Below are 6000 nucleotides of genomic sequence, written 5' to 3'. Positions count from 1 at the left end.
AATAATGAACCAATATAGTTATATTACTATTAACTGGAAAAGAGTCTGATGCTAGGAGGGATTGGGGGTGGGAGGGGACGGGGACGACAGAGAATAAGATGGCTGGATGGCATCACCGACTCGATGGACATGAGTTTGACTGAACTCTGGGAGTTGGTGATGGACAGGGAGGCCTGGCGTGCTGTGATTCATGGGGTCGGCAAAGAGTCGGACACGACTGAGCGACTGAACTGAACTGAGCATTGTTCTAAAAGTTTTTTTTTCTTTTTAAGGAAGACAATCATGACTAAATATATGAAAACTTTCAGCAATGAACAATATTTGTAAGGCATTAAAAATGAAAATACTGAATACTGATTTAACCGAAAACTTTAACTGCACTGGAAGTGGGAGATGTTTATGAAGCAGATGGATGGTAGTGTAAAAGAAAAACTCTCATTTGCCATAAAAAAGATGTGGATGATGCCTAAAACTGATGATTCAAATGACAGCAGGATATGCATTCTACTTAGAAATGTGAAGGTATTTAAATGGCAGAAGAAACAGCTTAGAAAGAGGTTATCTTTGAGGAAAAGGACCAGGGAAATCGCGGTTTGTGGGGCAGAGAACCACTGTGTTTTATTAGTGTTTCCGATGCTAGTTTTCAGACTGTGTACATGGAGTGATTTGAAAGTCAATTTTTATCTGCTGACATGCAAAAAGCTTTCACTACTTTAGCAAACCAAAAAGTAAATTTGAAGAACCCACAGAAATACCCTTTGTCACACTATGACCTCTATGCAGCTGTCATATTGAAGTTATTCTTTTAAAAATGTGGCAATACACTAATTAATGTCATTTCTTAAATGTAGGTTTCCTCCTTTGACTGCTTTCTTGACTCCTGTTTCCTCTTACCAGAAAAATCCTTTCACCTCGTCATAGCTACATTCCCTAATCTGTGCCTGTCACCTCACTTACCTTCATCTTTTTGGTCTTTTAAATAATTCAAAATCCCTCCCCTCTTGGCTTTCTTACATACACCAACAATTCCTAATCTTGAATAAATCAAACTTTGTCTTGCTTTCTCCAGGCTGAAAAAAACGGATACTTTGGTTGACTTCACTTTAAATTCATGATTTCCAAACTTACTTGAAAGTGGGTACTCATCCATAGCTCTGACTCTTCTCGATTTCTGTTTTCTAGACATCTACCACTTTCCTGTGGCTCCCCGTTTTCTTTGACTTTTCTGCTGGTATTCCCTGATGATGGTTTTCTATTTCACTGAGAAAATAAAAGCTTTCAGGCATTATTTCCAAATAACAGAAATGCCTTCTTTCCCTTCCTTTTTGTCCAGAGGAAGAAACTTTTTTTTTTTTTTTCCTGAGGCTCTTTGCACTTACCTGACTTATTCACCTCCATTCTTCCCTTAGATGTTACTTGTATGTGATATTTTGTCCTCAGCAGGCTGAGTCACATTTGTTCTCTGAGAAGGCATTCATTAATAATCATGGTTTTAAGGAACAGAGCATGTTCACATTCTAACTTGATGACACATCTAGTCCTGACTTATGTTTTCAACTATTTTCATCTTCGATGCAAAAAGGTACATCAGAAACATGGTGGGTGGGGTGGTGGGTGGGAGAGGGATGGATTGGGAGCTTGAGGTTAGCAGATGCAAACTATTACATGCAGAATGGATAAACAGTCCTACTGATGTACAGCACAGGGAACTGTATCAATATCCTGTGATAAACTATGATGGAAGCAATGTAACATGTCTAGTACTCTCTCACACTATCCCAGTTATTCAAAGCAGAAGTAGCCTAAGTCATCAAAGCCAGAAGTCAGGGCATCATTCTAGACAACCTTCTTGTTCTTCCCTGATAATCAATCCATTACTCCAGTGCCTGACACAGCAGAGACCAGGCAAATACGAGTGAGTGAATAAGTGATGCTGACCTCTTCTTATCATCCCCCTAACTATCTCCCTTTTGGCTACCACTGCAGTGTCATGCCCTCACCACCAGTTGTCTGTATGATTACTGTTCCATCAATTGCTGTCAAGATCTTTTTATTTTCCCTTTTTTCTTCCATTGATTACTACTTCCCTTAATCTACAACATATTCAAGGTTCTTCTATGTGTTTCTGAGTGGAAACAAACTTTCCCTAAGCAATTACCCCATTTCTCTCTCATCCTTCTTTCATTTGTCCCCAAGCTTCTTTAAAAGTCTCTGGTTTCCTGACAAGACTCATTTAACTTGTCATCTTTGGAGTGAGGGTAGATCTAAGCTTTTGCTGGCTGAAAAAAACAAAACAAAACAAAAAAGCAGATTTTGTCTGCAAGCCTTCTTCCCCTTCATCCCTGATCCTCAGCCTCAGGGCTCTAAGAGCAGATCTTAGGGACAGATTGTTCTGAGAAGGACCCCGTTGGGTAAGCCCATTTAGATCCTAGTCAAGTGTATACCCATTGTTTTATTTTTTATTTATTTTTTTATTCAGCGTGCAGGTTCTATCCCAGGCTAATTTATACACTTCTGGAAGAAACGGCCTCTTAAATCCACAGAGTGTTGAGGTGGGGAGCCCCCAACCACGTCAGATTCGTTTCACATATGATAATATACATGTTTCAATCCATTCTCCCAAATCATCCCACCCTCGCCCTCTCCCACTGAGTCCAAAAGACTGCTCCACACATCCAAGTCTCTGCTGTTGTCTCGTATACAGGGTTATCGTTATCCTCTTGCTATATTCCATATATGTGTGTGAATATACTGTATTGGTGTTTTTGTTTCTGGCTTACTTCGCTTTGTATAATAGGTGAAAAGACAGCCTTCAGAATGGGAGAAAATAATAGCAAATGAAGCAACTGATAAAGGATTAATCTCAAAAATATACAAGCAACTCCTGCAGCTCAATTCCAGAAAAATAAACGACCCAATCAAAAAATGGGACAAAGAACTAAACAGACATTTCTCCAAAGAAGACATACAGATGGCTAACAAACACATGAAAAGATGCTCAACATCACTCAAAATCAGAGAAATGCAAATCAAAATCACGCCAGTCAGAATGGCTGCTATCCAAAAGTCTACAAACAATAAATGCTGGAGAGGGTGTGGAGAAAAGGGAACCCTCTTACACTGTTGGTGGGAATGCAAACTAGTACAGCGACTATGGAGAACAGTGTGGAGATTCCTTTAAAAACTGGAAATAGAACTGCCATACGACCCAGCAATCCCACTCCTGGGCATACACACAGAGGAAACCAGAATTGAAAGAGACACATGTACTCCAATGTTCATCGCAGCACTGTTTATAACAGCCAGGACATGGAAGCAACCTAGATGTCCATCCGCAGACGAATGGATAAGAAAGCTGTGGTACATTTACACAATGGAGTACTACTCAGCGATTAAAAAGAATACATTTGAATTAGTTCTAAGGAGGTGGACGGAACTGGAGCCTACTATACACCCATTGTTTTAAAGAAGCAGTAAAGACTGGCATGGAACAACAGACTGGTTCCAAATAGGAAAAGGAGTACGTCAAGGCTGTATATTGTCACCTTGCTTATTTAACTTATATGCAGAGTACATCATGAGGAACGCTGGGCTGGAAGCAGCACAAGCTGGAATCAAGATTGCTGGGAGAAATATCAATAATCTCAGATATGCAGATGACACTACCCTTATGGCAGAAAGTGAAAAACTCAAAAGCCTCTTGATGAAAGTGAAAGAGGAGAGTGAAAAGGTTGGCTTGAAGCTCAACATTCAGAAAACAAAGATCATGGCCTCTGGTCCTATCACTTCATGGGAAATAGATGGAAAAACAGTGGAAACAGTGTCAGACTTTATTTTTTTGGGTTCCAAAATCACTGAGGATGCTGATTGCAGCCATGAAATTAAAAGACGCTTACTCCTTGGAAGGAAAGTTATGACCAACCTTGATAATATATTAAAAAGCAGAGACATTACTTTGCCAACAAAGGTCCGTCTAGTCAAGGCTATGGTTTTTCCCGTGGTCATGTATGGATGTGAGAGTTGGACTGTGAAGAAAGCTGATCGCCGAAGAATCGATGCTTTTGAACTGTGGTGTTGGAGAAGACTCTTGAGAGTCCCTTGTACTGCAAGGAGATCCAACCAGTCCATTCTAAAGGAGATCAATCCTGGGTGTTCATTGGAAGGACTGATGCTAAAGCTGAAACTGCAATACTTTGGCCACCTCATGCGACGAGTTGACTCACTGGAAAAGACTCTGATGCTGGGAAAGGTTGGGGGTGGGAGGAGAAGGGGACGACAGAGAATGAGATGGCTGGATGGCATCACTGACTCTGTGGACATGAGTTTGAGTGAACTCCGGAAGTTGGTGATGGACAGGGAGGCCTGGCGTGCTGTGGTTCATGGGGTCGTGGAGAGTTGGACACGACTGAGCGACTGAACTGAACTGAACTGAAAGACTGGCAAAATAATTAAAATGCAGGTTATTTTGTTCAGACTGAGATTAAATATTCAGTAAACATTTATTGGATGAATAACAGCTAATATTTATTAAGTACATGCTATTGATGAGAAAGTCACATCAATTACCTTAACCCCCTGAAGGAGCAGGTACCCCTGAACAGGTACTATTATTAGTTTCCATTTTACAAATAAGGAAACTTTTTAAGTTTTAGAGAAAAATAACTTTCTCTAGGTCAATGACGTGAGACGCCGGCTTCAGTGGCGCAGACGCGAGACGCCGGCTCAGGTGGCGCAACCGACCAGGCGCAGAAGCGTGGCCGAGAGGAGCTACCCCACGTCCAAGGTAAGTTACAGCGGCTGCGCTTTGCTGGAGCAGCTGTGATGATATTCCACTACCAAGGTAAGAACAACCCAAATAAGATGGTAGGTATTGCGAGGGGGTATCAGCGGGCAGACACACTGAAATCATAATCACAGAAAACTAGTTGATCTGATCACATGGATCACAGCCCTAACTCAGTGAAACTAAGCCATGCTGTGTGGGGCCACCCAAGACAGCCAGGTCATGGTGGAGAGGTCTGACAGAATGTGGTCCACTGGAGAAGGGAATGGCAAACCACTTCAGTATACTTGCCTTGAGAACCCCATGAACAGTATCAAAAGGCAAAATGATAGGATACTGAATGAGGATTCCCCAGGTCGGTAGGTGCCTAGTATGATACTGGAGATTAGTGGAGAAATAACTCCAGAAAGAATGAAGGGATGGAGCCAAAGCAAAACCAATACCCAGTTGTGGATGTGACTGGTGATAGAAGCAAGGTCTGATGCTGTAAAGAGCAATATTGCATAGGAACCTGGAATTTTAGGTCCATGAATCAAGGCAAATTGGAAGTGGTCAAACAGGAGATGACAAGAGTGAACGTAGACATTCTAGGAATCAGTGAACTAAAATGGACTGGAATGGGTGAATTTAACTCAGATGACCATTATATCTACTACTGTGGGCAGGAATCCCTTAGAAGAAATGGAGTAGCCATCATGGTAAACAAGAGTCTGAAATGCAGTACCTGGATGCAATCTTAAAAATGACAATGATTTCTGTTCGTTTCCAAGGCAAACCATTCAATATTACAGTAATCCAGGCCTAGGCCCCAACCAGTAACGCTGAAGAAGCCGAAGTTGAATGGTTCTATGAAGACCTACAAGACCTTTTAGAACTAACACCCAAAAAAGATGTCCTTTTCATTATAGGGGACTGGAATGCAAAAGTAGGAAGTCAAGAAACACCTGGAGTAACAGGCAAATTTGGCCTTGGAGCACGAAATGAAGCAGGGAAAGGCTAATAGAGTTTTGCCAAGAGAACGCACTGGTCATAGCAAACACCCTCTTCCAACAACACGAGAGAAGACTCTACACATGGACATCACCAGATGGTCAACACCGAAATCAGATTGATTATATTCTTTGCAGCCAAAGATGGAGAAGTCCTATACAGTCAGCAAAAAAAAAAGATTGGGAGCTGACTGTAGCTCAGATCATGAACTCCTTATTGCCAAATTC

Source organism: Moschus berezovskii, chromosome 8 (genome assembly GCF_049115385.1).
Source record: "Moschus berezovskii isolate FMDL1 chromosome 8, NW_MosBer_1.0, whole genome shotgun sequence".
Lineage (NCBI taxonomy): Eukaryota > Metazoa > Chordata > Mammalia > Artiodactyla > Moschidae > Moschus > Moschus berezovskii.
This window is presented reverse-complemented; position numbering follows the sequence as displayed.